A 14231-nucleotide genomic window follows, 5' to 3' on the forward strand; every position below is an offset into this window, starting at 1 on the left:
TCATGTCTGTGTATTATCAGTTCATTTCTCCAGAGAGTCCCCAAACCCTTCAGGAGACAAAATAACCTTCTGGCATTTAACAGTAAGACACCCAAAGGAAAAACATAAAAAGCCTTTAACATCTTCAGCTGCAAAGCCTCCCCAGACACGTGGACAACTTGCATTTTGCTGATGGAAAACAGCACAGAAAACTCTGAACAATTTTCTTCCAACAGCTCAGGTGCTGCTCCCCCAGCATACCTGGACAGCCGAAGGATGGATGTGGGGGAACTGCTGTGCAGACACAGCTGGCAGCACCCAGATCTGCTGCACCATCTGCTGGGTGGGAGCATGGAAGTCAGGACACAGCACTTGTCATTGGTGTGAGTTGTGTTAAAACATCCTGATCTCAGCTAAATGCTCCAGACTGTGACTTCAGGAGCACAGCGGGCTGCTTCTCATCTCTGCTCATCCACCTGTGTTCAGGAACCAAGCACAGCTGAGGGTCAGTGGGGATTACTGTGAAAGGAAGATAGGATGCAGGGGTGGGACCAGGCTGAGTTTCATTCTGAGAGTTTCAAGAGGGTCTAATGCATACCTGTAAATAAATCCTTTGCATCTGAAGAAAGATAACATCTGAGATCCTGCTGAGGATCTGATTAAACCCATCACTCTCATTTCTGAATGCGCTGGTAGTAAAAAGTCAGCAACAACACGTTAGGCAAGACATGAAGAACACACAGTCTTATAGACAGAATAAGGTAATGGCTCTTTAGATTCAAGGAATCACACAGTATTGATGGAAGTGACTTCAGAGGAAAAAAAGGAAAAGCAGAGGCCTACAAAGATCATTTGTTGTGCAGAATGTCCTTTCGTGCCTCAGGCAAGAAGGTACAGTAAATACAGACTTCACCCACCTCCTGCTGAAAGCAACTGGAGGTTTGTCACAGCCTTGGGCTGGGCAGCACCTAGACCCTGGTGCTGCCATCCATCCCATGTTTGTCTTCCCATTTCAGAGCACTGTCTCTGCTATTTACTGCAAAGAGTTTTGTTGGTTTCTCCTAAAGCCTCTAGCAGATGTAGCACCAGCTGCACCTGGTGCCCAAACTGCAAAAGTGTGCAACTGTGAAAAGGATCATCACTGCTGATGTGCTTTGGGTGAGGGTATGTGGCTGTGTCCAACTCCAACCACATGGTAACATGGAACAACTGATCCTGGGAAAGAGACATGGGCTGGGTTCCCCTGTGCAGAGGGAAAGTGGTTGCAGAAAGAGCCGCAGCACAGAGGAGGTGAGAGGAAGACAGAATCCCAAACCTTTCTTCTTTAATAATAATTCCTTTTTAATAAGGTGTGAGCCAGACATAGTGGAAAATGACAGTGACAACAATCTCCAGTTCAAAGACATATCTTCCAGAACCTGTCTCTGAGACCTAAATCGCCTTTGTTTCTTGTGAGGCTGTGTCTGTATCTGTCAAGAGGGATTCAGCCATGGGAAGAGTGCTTATCTAAGAACAACCCATTGGTAATGAAATTCCACTAAGAGAACTTTCTCTCTCAAATATTGTTATTGCTTTTTTTTTTTAAAAAAAATTTATTTATTTATTTATTTGTTTAATTTATTTTTTTAAATCTATCTATCTATCTATCTATCTATCTATCTATCTATCTATAGGAGTTTCGGAGTTTCCATGGAAATAAGTAGGTGTGCGGGAACTGTGGAGTTCTGGCCCGAACCACTGATTGATCACCTGAAGTACCCAGTCAGCCCTGGAAGCACAAGTGAAGGCAATTCAGCTGTGTGACCAGAAGGGATGATGCCTGGCTACACCTCCCTTAGGTCTCATTGAAGGGCTGACCCCCACTGGGGAATGATATTGGATTGACATCCCTCCCTTGTGGAGTTTCCTTGTGAGTTGTGCTCTCCAAAGACAGGTGAGTACTTTCCCTTTGTAACACCACCCCATTTGTGTTGGTCTCTTTTGCATTTTTCTCCTGTATCACCTTCCCACTGAGTTAATTTTTCTGATTGTAACAGTAGGAGGCACAACTTTCAGAGCGACCTACATTCTCCGCTGCTAGAAAGTCACGGAGGAGCGCTCCCACTGAGCTCTCCATATAGGAAACGTCACTCCGCCTGACCTGCCCACGAAACAGGTGCGCACCAACGGCACAGCGATAGATGAGAGCAATCCCTGAGCTGCGGCGCTGTTCTTTCATTAACCTCACTCTCACCCGCGGATGAATCGCGCTCCAACAGCAGACAGCGCCGTCGGGCTCTGCCATTTGGCGCCCAACTCCTCTAAAGCCAAAGGAGCGCAGTGGGGCGCGGAGCTCTGCTTGGCGCTGCCCCCGAGCTGTGCAGGTCCAGGGGAGGTCTGAGCCCGGGGGGGTCTGAGCCGGAGCTGCCGGCGGTAGCACAGCCGGTAAGTGATGGGGAGGTTTTGTTCCCTCCGTTATTTGGCGGTTGTTGGGAGCCCGCATTTAACTCGTGCTTGCGAGCTGTGTTGCTCTTCTCTAAGCGTTTGTTTGGTTCGGTGAGTGAAGCGTTGGTTTGTGTTCAGAGTTCAGATCGTCCGACAGGAGGTTGTCGGAGAAGTGCCATTAAATTCTTTGTAATGAAAAGTGAATGCCTCTGCAACAGGAAGGGATGAGTTGGAGCCGTGGGTGATGCGGCCGCCCACCGGTATCTGGGGCAGAAGGGCGGGGAAAGGTTGAGCTGGATGGGATTTCCCTCTGATCCCTCAGGTTACACGGAGATATAAAGCTGAAAGCTGAACTCTTATTATATTAAACTGCTGTGCAGAGTGCATGCTCCTTCCCGAGAAAACGGGATGCTGTCCCTGCTGCACCTGTACTCTGCATGAGTCTGCAAACAGTGCTGAGCTCCAACAACCACTTCAACAGCATTTGACTGATGCAGAAATATTCAAGGAGAAACTCCACACTTGGAAAGTCATTTCCTTACACACAGCTCCATTGTCTCCCTAAGCTCTCCCATTCCCCTCAGCCATTTGTTCCTGAGCCTCCCTTGGGAGAAATAAGCCATGAGGTAGGCCCCGCCAGCAGCTGAGCCAGGTGAGAATATCACTTATTTGATTTTCAGCTGGATCAGCTTCTTGATGTGATAGCACAAGGACCTCAGTGCCCTGGTGGGCATCCACCCAGGTGGGTGCAGTTCTGGATGCTCACATTGCTGGGTGAGTACTGGGGCCTCCTGACATCTCAGGGAGTTCCTACAGCTCTGAGAGTGCTGCTTAATCCTGCCCTCCAGATGAGGTCCATTGATTTGTGCATGCAGCCACGGGGCATGTACAAAAGACAGCATCTCCTTGCTGAAATCCTGATGCTTTCCAAACAACTTTTTCCTCCTGTGTGCAGCGTAGCTAGAAGGAATGGTGTGAGTGCTTCTGAATTTCCACCTAACAACAACAGATCAATCTGAAATCACCAGAAATATCTATAAACAGGAAAAGAAGGTCTAGAGGTAAGTACTGATTTTTTTATGCCTGCTGAGTTTTCTGATGCTCTGTGCTGGTTTGTATATGTTGTGAGGGCATTTTCTGACCCTGTGTGCCTCTTCATTGCTGAGCATTGCCTTTGCTGGACAGATCACTTTCTCACTGGAAACAAAAATAAACAGAATGTCACTGTTTTTTTGGAAGTGAAAAATATAAGATAGATTGAAATCAACTTCTGATGTAATTTTCAAGATCCAAACAGCTATAGGATAATTGCTGGGGTTAGATGTGTACAACAGCTACCTGTGCTCGCAAAAGTGATAACCTAAATGGATTTGTTTCAACTTTCAACAGAAAAGAAACCACTGTTTTGAAGTTTGGGATAAAAGCAGCACCAGAACGTCCTTCCCTGAAAGTTGGAGAAGTGTGCTCATCTGAGAACAAATTAAAACAAACAAATACCCATCTGAGCTTTTCCTACATACATTCAGTGTAATAACAAGTTAATCTGTCCAGCCCACCTGTGGAACTACTGCAGCTCCTGATATGTGAGGAAGTTGAGAGTGCACAGTCCCAAACCAGCCCTGTTCTGAAGTCTCAGCTGTAAATGCACCCTGGTACTGCTCCCAGGGAGCCCATTTCACCTTAGAGGCTGTGCACCTATAGGCATTGTCCACAGTGCCATCTGCATCTTCACCAGCTTCCCAGGGAGCTGTGTAGCTGGTGGATCACTGCTGTGTCAGCAGCCCCATGATGCCTTGCTGAGCAATGACCTGGGTTTACCCACCATGCCTCATGCGCTGCTTCCGTCCCGCTGGGCACAGATAGCAGCTTTTCCTGAGGAGTCTGATAATTGCTATTCCTTGACCAAACTCATGTCCAACTACCAACAGGACCACCTTCAACTGGACAGACAGCCGCATCATGGAGTGGGAGAAGTTTGCAGAGTTGTCTCGATATAAGCCAGAATCCCAGAAGCCAACTGTGAAGGCTCTCCTGATCATGGCATACTCAGTGATTACGATCATGTCTCTCTTTGGGAACGTACTGGTGTGCCATGTGGTCCTAAAGAACAAGAGGATGCACTCGGCCACCAGCCTGTTCATTGTCAACCTGGCGGTGTCTGACATCATGATCATGCTGCTCAACACACCCTTTACTCTGGTAAGTGGTACATAGGGCAGTCCTGTTGGACGGGGGCACTTGTCCCAGGAACACACAGCACAGTGGTTGCTGTGCTACAACTGAACCCAACACAACTGAGCTCCTCCCAAGCCCTTTTGATGCCAGTTGAGCCATACGTGTGCTATGGCACAGCTGATAGGTGTGAGTGGTTTTGTTTGTAGTGGGGGCCTTGAAAGGCAGCAGAGCCACTGCCAAATGCAAAACAGTGGTTCAGCTATGCAGGGGATGTTTTCAAGTTTTTCAGCTCTTTAACTCAAATCCATAAAACACATCTAATATTTTGACCCTAAACTCTGACTTGGTTGCCTGCTTCTTCCATTCTTCTTTTCTTCTCAAACAACATTGGCTGTTTGCTGCACCACCAAGCTGCAGGGTGCTTTGAGGTAGCAGCAGTTCTCAGCTCACTGCATCAGTAAAAAGCAATCCCAGTTAGTGAAATGTAACTGCAGAACTGATGCTGGAGCAGCATGAAGGGGAGTAGCAGGCTGAGGAAATGTTGTGGGAATACTGCAGGACATGTTGGAACTGTGAGAAGACATTGCCCATTACTGCCTGCAGCCAGACTGCATCAGCTGCCTGCTGCACTCAGCACTCCATGTATTGCAAGAACAGGAAGGAGAAGGTAGACTAGGCCATGTGCTTGTATCAGGCACTCACTCTCCTTTCCTCTACTACGTATCTGCCAAAATAGCGTTCTTCATACTTCTGAGCGTCTATAAGCTCCTAAAATCTTTCCATCTAACTCAGGAGGTTTCATGAAAGCTGAGCTAATGCCTACAGATGGGCAGGGGGCTCAGTTCAAGCAAACAACGCTTTGTTACATAATTCACGCTGAATGAAAGGACATACTCAGAAGTGAAGAAGTTTGTGTAGGATCTTTCCCCTCCCACCACCACTTAATGCTACACAGTTCAAAGAAAAAGATTCTCACAAAAAACGAAATAGAGAAAATGTTTATCTGAAAGCACCTCTGAGCAGATTGAGAAATTCACTGTTTCCCATTTTCTAGGCTACTTTGATAAGCAGGACTTTCCCCAAACCACGGCTGTTATTTTCTAAATAGCATTAAATCACGTAAAAATTAAACAAAAAAAACTCAACAAACAAACAAACCCTGTTGTGTGTGTTGGTGGAGGAACTTTCCTGTGAGACAAGAGCCTTGGTGCAGTCTGTGTTATAGGTCATTCTGAACCCACTCAAGCAAAGGATGTCTCTGACAAAAGGAGCGCTGAGCATCGCTGTGATCTGGCTGCTGGCTGCCTGCTTCTCCCTGCCCCATGCCATCTACCAGAAGCTCTTCCAGTACAACTACAGGTGAGCACCTCCTGGCTCTGAGCCCTTCTGCTCTTAGAAGGGGGTGGCGGGGTCCCAGCTGTGGGAAGACATTGTGGCACTCAGTGTCATCAGTGGGAATCTGTGTGTGTTAATGAAATCTCATTTCCTATGGCAGAAGCTTGGCAAGAGCCTCTTGGTGCACAAGAACGCGGGACCTCATTTTGTTTTCATCCTTTCCCAGGAGGAGATCTGTGTGAGGGGGCACAGCCATACTGCAGGGCAGAAAGGCACTCCCTGGTTCCCTGTGCCAGGGAGGCTGGCTTCCCCCAGGACTGTTCCTTATCCCTTCTGTCATGCAGTCATCTCTGTAGTCCCAGAAAGACCATGTCTGTGTGGCCCCATGACCAGGCAGGGAAGAAACAGGGAGCAGGTGCTGTGGTTTGGATGAGACAGAAAATAAACCTCATCATGTAAACATCTGCACTACATCTGTACTTGTACAGTGCAGGAAAGGCAGGGAGGGGTAGGACTACATCTGATTCAGACAGGCCATAAACCCCGACTTCATGTGCTGATTCATACATTTGGCTCCTTAGAGTTTATCTCTCTGGATCTGTGCAGCAGGATAACCTTCCTCAAAGCAGGGAGCTGCTCTGCAAGGTGTTACATAAACTGGAGAAGCAATAGAGATACGCTACTTTTCTTCTTGCAGCAAAGGGCTGATGAGTGGAGCAGTACTGCAGCAGGGATGGGAGGTCTGGGTGTGCTGTTGCACGTGCCTGACGGCACAGGGAGATCCTTGCTGGGCTGAACACAACAAAAATTTCTTGAGTGGATGGGAAATAGAACTTTACACCCACCTGAAGGCTTCTGCAGTACAGGAAGAAAGTAAAGATTCTGCTCTGAAACAAAAAACAGTTATCTTTCCCCTCTGTGTGCTGTCTGGTGAGGGCACTCATGGCTCGGAATGCCTTTCTGCAGCACAGCCACTTCTACCTGCACTGCAGGGGCCCACTCACCTCCTTGTATTGCTTTTTATAGTGTTTGTGGATTGGTTGCATAAACAGGTGTGCAGTGTGGGCATCCACAGCTCCTCCTTGCTTGTTCTGTGATTTATGTGCCCAGTAGGTGTCCCACAGGGGACATGAGATCTTCAGCTCTCAGACTTTGTAAACAGAGTGCTGGGTTACTCCAGTGCCCACACCGCTCCACAGCTGCACTCAGGCCATTACCCAACAAATTGCTTATGAATGAACAAATGCCACTATCTCTTTCACTGCACCTGTCAGTGCTTGTCCTTCAGTGTGCCTAGAGGAAACCCAGCCTCGAGCTGGCATGGGGCAGTCAGCAATATAAGGACTTCCAGGACACGTTATTTTCATCGCCGTTTTCCATTCAATAAAAATGCTGGTGGTAATGTCACCCACAATAGATTGCAGGGCTGGGAGCTGACAGCAGCAGGAGCTGCTTCCCCTGGACAGGAGCCAGGCTGCAGCCGTGCTCAGAGCTGTGCCCAGAGCCATGGTAGGCATGTGGCCTCCCTGTGCTGCCCATGGTAGTATGGCTGCATGTCCTGCTAAGTGGCTTTGGGTCCTCCATATCCTCATGTCCTCCACATCCCCACGCCCTCATGTTCTTGGGTTTGCTGTGCCCTGCCCTCCGTCATCTCCTGTGGCACACGTGTTCACTGCTGCCCATTTCCACGCAATCTTCTATTTGTAGCACAAAAGGCAACGTCAAGGGCTGAGAACAGGATATTACAGGTATTAATCAATACTACAGCTTGGTGGAGGCTAACAAGTGGTCAGAGGACAAGGTTTGAAATGGGTGAAGAGGAACAAGAGAAAAGAGGCATAGACAACAAGGAAAGAAGAGGAGAAAACATGGGCATGAAATAGATCTGTGAGTGTCCCTTTCTCTTAACGCATTTTTGTTTCCAGCGTGTGCAGGAACACTCAGTTCTCTGTGGTGTGGAGGTGCAGCAAGGAGTGCCAAGGGAGCATGGATCTGTTGTGCTGAATTGGATGGATGAATTGTGTTTAATTAATCTGACAGATATGAACTTACCTGTTTTGTCTTAGCCACCAGAAGTTAAACCACTGAGTTTAAGTTGAAAAAGGGCCCTCAGGAGCAATGTTTTGCTGTGTTGAGGGGATGTGAGGGTCTCGTTGAATTAAAATCTGCTGCAGCTTTCAAGAGGGAACTCTGCACTATCTTTCTCAGATTCTCTTTTTTGGACAGCAGAATAACTTAGGGCAGAAGGCAGTAACAGTGCTCAGTAATGAGCATAAGCCTCAGTCAGGGTGATGGGCACCAGGAGAGGGTTTTCAGGGAAACAGTTCTGACTGACCTTTATCAGTTGAGATGAGCAATATCTCCCCCTCTCCTGTTGCCACCAGATCTGAGGCCGTGTCTATGGGGCTGCAAAAACCTCACCATATTTTGCTGAATCAGCAGCGCTCATCTGCATGGCAGTGGCCATGTGCTACCCATTGCACCTCTTTGTTTTCAAGGGAAGCCACTGTGCGGAGTCTGTGCCTCCCAGATTTCCCTAAGCCTGCAGAGCTGGTCTGGAAGTACCTGGACCTGTCCACCTTCCTGCTCCTGTATCTGCTGCCACTGCTTGTCATCACTGCCACCTATGCACACCTGGAGCTCAGAGCTCTACTGTGCATGTGCCAGCACACACCTCGGCCCCGGGGCACCATGCAGCTGCCCATGGCCACATCCTGCCGCAAGGCCTGGGGGAAGCAAGCAGGGTGTATGAAGGGGCCCTCATCAAACAGCATTTGCTCCACTGTGCTTGTCCCAACAGCCAACACTGACCTGTGAGCAAGGACAACAATGAATAGTTTGATACAAATCTGAGGGAAGAACCTTCCATCCAGGTGAACCTTGTCCATAGGGATTCTGCCAGATAACTTATACTAAAGCCTCCCAGCAGAGCGCTGGTGTAGCAGAAATGCTAAGTCAGGGTTTGAAGCAGTGATTGAGCACCTGGTGGGAAAGCAGGGCAAACCCAGGGGAGTCCAGGGGTATGCAATGTACCTGAGTAATGGGAGGGATGGATCCAGACCTCGTTTAAGGGTTGGCAGTGAAGGTGAGGGTATCTCTCTAGAGATCCCTGTGTACTTGAGGCCTTCCAAAGGTAAGCAGCTTTTCTTTTTCTTTTTCTTTTTCTTTTTCTTTTTCTTTTTCTTTTTCTTTTTCTTTTTCTTTTTCTTTTTCTTTTTCTTTTTCTTTTTCTTTTTCTTTTTCTTTTCTTTTCCTTTCCTTTCCTTTTCCTTTCCTTTCTTTTCTTTTCTTTTCCTTTCTTTTCCTTTCCTTTCCTTTCTTTTCCTTTCTTTTCCTTTCTTTTTTTTTTTTTTTTTTCCTCTTCCCCCCTCTGATTTTGCATCCAAGGCTGCTGCATTTGGGCTTACTCTTGCTTGCTGCAGCCAAAGTCTTCACTGTTCTACTATTGTATTATAGAATTACAGCAGGGTAAGGGAAGTCAGTAGTGGGTATCACACTGAGTCCTGCTGTTCCTCCTGCCCTGGTCCCAGCCCAAGCAGTGTGCTGGTAGAGTGGAGCAGAGCACTGCACTGCTCTGGGACTGGAGCTGCACCTCTATGTCAGACCTCATATCATTTGGTTCACCGAGAATTTATTTTAGTTTCTGTTATAAATATATGAATTCATCAAATAAACCTACAAAGGCCACAAAATAATTTGTCAGGGCTGTAGCATTCATCAACTGGAGAATTAAATAATTTGAGGTAATTACTAATTGTTGTGAAAGAAATTCATTGAAGCAACTGAACTGAATCACAATTAAAGGGGAGATTTTCTACGGTTCTGAGAAAAACAGTTTAATTTAGCTGTACTTGGGAGGCAAATGGAGAAAAGAAGACAATAAAGGAAAAAGAGGAAAGGAAACAAGGAAAAAAATACAGAGTCACAAGGACAGAGGATATCAAGGCAGACAGAAACCAGATTTGCTGTTTGATTTTGCTTGCAGTGTGGAACAGATGGGCACTGAGAAGCAGTGCTCCTGCCTGGCAGTGATGGCCCTTCCTGTCACACTGCTCCTTGGAAGCTGCACAGTGACTTCAGGGGTCATTCCTGCCTGCACCTTTCTGTGTTATGCTTGGATGAGGGGTAGAAGGCTGCTGCCATGCTTCCCCAGTACATTCTTGCAGGAGCCTGTACAAAAACAAGGTTTAAGCTCACTATTTGCCAATAGGTAATGGGATTCAGGCCAGGTGACAAGTGAAATAAAAGGTACCCACTGCTCTAGTGCTGTAGTGATGCTAAGTGAACCATGAGAACAGTCTGCATTGGGTAGTGAGCAGGCAAGAGCTCAGTTAGCAACCCATGGTGGTGTTTCCTGCTTGTGGCTATTCAGCTGATTCTGATACTCATTGGCATCACCTACAGATTGCAGTTTAGCATTCACTTGGAATGTCCCTTATGGGCATGTTATGTTGTCCTGGACAAAACTTTTAAATACACACAAAAGTAAATGTTTCCCAAAGAAACAGTCAAAAAAGAAAGGCTACATCCCATCCCTGAAAGTGTTCTCTAGCAGCACAGTGGGGGTCAAAGAAATCCCACAAAAGTATGCTGCCCCAAGACAGAGGCCCCTTAAACCAAACCTAAATGTCCATCTTGGTCCCAGCATGGCTCAGTGTGTCCTTCCATCGTGTGCTGCATGAAGCACTCTGTGCACAGACCCTATGGTGAAAAGACAAGCTCTGTCTTTTCACATTTTCTTTCTGTGTTTAAGTTATAGCTCAGGCTTTGAAATAACCATGACAACAGTAGGAACTCTGATACATTTAATGAGAAGTATTAAGCTATGGCTCTCACTGTAATTCTGAAATGAAATCTGCTGTGCTGCAGGCTAATTCTGGAGTATGAGCTGACCCTGGGACTGGATACCACTCTGAGGATGTTTTGCAGTGCAGGATGGATAGGCAGAGGTTTTCAGTATTTAGCATTTTATTCAGCATTGAGGCTGCAGTCCCTCAGACAGAGCTCAGCAGCAGCCAGCAGCCCCCAGAGCTCTGCCTGGTGGTGGCACTGCTGGCAGGCATCGGAAGTTTCTTAGAAAGATCTGAAGCTTGTCCTGAGTACATCTGTGAGATTTATTAGTGTTTTCTTTTGTCTTTCCTTTCTTTAAATGGCTTTGTGATCTTTCTCTGGAGGAATTGAAGATCTCAGTCCAAGCAGCAGGTCTCAGCTCATGCCTTGGTCTCCTGCCAGTCCTCTGCCATGTACATGGCTGTCTCTTGCTGTGAGGAGTAACTGAGCCTTTTTCCCTAGATCTGTAAATCGTAACATGTCTGTATTGCTGAGCTTTTCTCCCCTAAATGGCCACAATGTAGGAGCTGACTGTACTGCATCTCTGTAAGGACTTTGCTATCTGGGTTGGTGACTATCAATGCCTGATTGAAATTCAGATCCTTGCAGCCCATTGCCCCAGAAGCTGAGGATGCCCCAACATAACAGCACTCACTGAACAGATCTCAGCCAGAGGATAGGATACGTGGCAGCCTGATCTAGTGGTTGGTGACCCTGCACATAGCAGGGGAGTTGAAACTAGATGATCACTGTGGTCCTTTTTCAACCCAGACCATTCTTTGACATGAAGAAGGAAGCTGAAGGGCACAGTGACTGCAGGGCAGGAGGTCACATTTGCTGTGCTACAGGCACAGGGCTTGTGGCAACAATTGGAGGGCTCTCCTGGCTGAGGCCTGTGACAATGTCAGAACTCATGCAGTGGCTAAAACCGGTCAAGGTCAGAGCCAGCTCAGCAGGTAAATGGATGCTGATGTGCTGCAGTCATTGCTTCGCCTTCAGACGCTGTGTGCGGATGGGAACCACCTTATAGAATTCTGCTGGACAGAAACTGCCTGAGCACAGACAGCGTGCAAAGATCCAGCAGCGATGTCAATGATTCACAGCCCCACATTGCTCGGTTAGCTCATGCCAGATGCATCCAACTGCCTACAGCAGAGCTGCTGATGGAGGCGATAACAGCACAGCATGGTAGATACATGAATTCCAGAGACAAATCCCTTACATGGCCCCACTGCATAATGAACAAAGAAACCACCGAATGCCAAGCAGATTAGTAAAACAAGGCAGAAAGAAATGCATAGTGAGTCATAAGATTAGCTCAGGAGGGGGAAGCAGAGCAGTTAGCTCTCCAGGTAGAAAACAGCACCTTGGGTCTGTTTGAAAGGGTACATAGGAATGTTCTCAGGTGCAGATCAAGCTCTGGCAGGTGGGAACACAGCTTGGTCAGTACCAGGGCTTTCTGTTTGCTTGCACTGCTAAGAAACTAGCAGCTTTGTCCATCCTCAGGATGAGAAAGGAGAGGGAGGAGAACCCCCGTGCCTCAGTGGGTAGTTTGGGTGCAAAGTGCACACCCAGAAGCTTGGAAATGGCAAAAAGGGCTTGGTGGGGTGCAGCAGGGGACAGCTCTCTGCTCCTGCCCTCTCACCGACCAAAACCAATGCCTGTCTCCCTCCAGCTATTGCCTCCTGTGCTGCGGTTGGGAGAGCAATGCCTCTGATCTGCCCAGCTTTGGGTGAGGCCCAGGCAGGAGTACCGGAGGGATGAGGGCTGGGTTTTATGCCAAGCATTATGCCAGGATTTCAGAGCCCCACCAGTGCTCAGCAGTAACTCCAGATCTATGCATGTCCCTGTGCTGCCCTGAGGCTCATTTCCCAGTGCTCCTGAGGCCCTCACTGTTCCCTGCCAGCCCCACAGCTCAGTGCACAAAGGTGTGCTAGAGCCTGTTCTGTTCCATTGCGCTGAGCTGATGCATGGGGCAGGCAGGAGCAGCTCCCGACCATTGCAGTGCGTGGGAGTCTGCAAGCAGCATGGAAAGATTCCTTAGGACTGTGAAGTCTCCCTGCAGACCAAGCAGCTGCACTTTGTGTCCCACCACTGCACTCCCTGGCAGTGATTTCTCCTTTGCTGCCTGCAGTTGGGGTTAAGATAACACTTTAGCCCATATAATGCAGGTGTGTGCCCCTGAGCCAGGCATGGCTCTTATTGCCTGCTAGGCCAGGAGCCTGCATGGTCCCACCGCCCACACTGAGCTGTAAAGGGTGGCTGTCACCTACCAGACTGATGGGGAGAAGTGGAAAAATGAAAACTCAACAGGCTGAGTTCCATAGGCACCAAGGGGTTGGTCCTACCACACCTCAGACAGGTGTCTGCCACTCAAAGCAACTTCTTTTGTTCCTGTCACAGTCCACATAAAAAATCTCCTTGGCAGATAAGAACAGATGAATTGCCTTATGAAACTGGATTGATGGACTGTCTAGCTTGTCTGCTGGAGAGACAAACAATTGTTTTATGGGAAACCATAAGGAACAATTAGAGAGAGCATCCACATAAATGGAATTCCTGCTCATTGATTTGCAGTTAATGTTGCCGTACTGTCTGTAAGTGCCTTCTCCTCCCATCTCTCTGACATACTGCAGGTGTCCCTGTGCACACAGCAGCCCACACTGCTTCCACCCACCCTTGTGTGTTCTTGGAGGGAGGGTTTCACTCAGGCAGGAGCTCAGCTGGGTGCTTGGGGCTGAAAGCAGTGCAGTGATTTTCAAGACATGATTGCTGACAGCTCCACATCTATAGAGTTCTGTGGCTTGTGTTTCTAATTGGTTGGAAAGAGAGGTGCTGAGGTACCGCCAGCTGCCGCTGCTCTACCTCACCTCGGAGGATGCCTGTCCATGTGCAGATTGCTGCTGCAGGCTGCAGGTTACTCCTCTTCTGAAGCTCAAGGGTAAATTTTTGCAAACCTAGAGCTAAAATCAATTTGAAAATAAGATTACCTTTTCTTATATTAAAAAGCATCGTATTGAATGGCATTGCCTTTTACATACTGAAATGCAATATTCTGCTGTCTTTCACAGCTTGCAGGGCACAATGTGGAAATATTATGTTCATCCTTTGGTTGAATGGTACTGGCTAATATAGCTGGTAAAGACCATGAATACAGATTGGTTGTTCAGACATCTCTGCTATAGATGGGAATGGGTTGCTAATGAATACTGAGCCTTTTGGTCCCCAGCAGCCAAGCTCCTCAGACACCATCATGTTCCTCCTCCTGGCACTCTGAGATGGGCAGCATTCATTGCACACCTGCTGCCCACACGCAGTATTTCAAATAAAACTTTTGCTCTCTACATTGCTGGTTACCTTTTGGGAATTCACTTCTAATTCATGGGCAGTTTATTCATTTATGATGTGATTCGTGATGCAGATGGGGAAACAGACAAAGGAAAATAAGGGGAGACACTGAGCGTTGGTGATAAATGCAGTCATCCCAG

General features: G+C 47.7%; 1 pseudogene across 1 annotated transcript; it reads left to right on the top strand.

Moving 5' to 3' along the window:
- Positions 1-1782: 1782 nt before the first annotated feature.
- LOC107312609 (G protein-coupled receptor 83-like) lies at positions 1783-8730 on the top strand (annotated as a pseudogene). The gene is made up of 6 exons (XR_014945060.1): positions 1783-1912; positions 2016-2403; positions 3084-3464; positions 3793-4602; positions 5804-5937; positions 8412-8730. The product of XR_014945060.1 is annotated as a G protein-coupled receptor 83-like (transcript).
- Positions 8731-14231: the final 5501 nt, after the last annotated feature.

Source organism: Coturnix japonica, chromosome 4, assembly GCF_054131305.1.
Source record: "Coturnix japonica strain WE chromosome 4, WE-NBRP24, whole genome shotgun sequence".
NCBI lineage: Eukaryota > Metazoa > Chordata > Aves > Galliformes > Phasianidae > Coturnix > Coturnix japonica.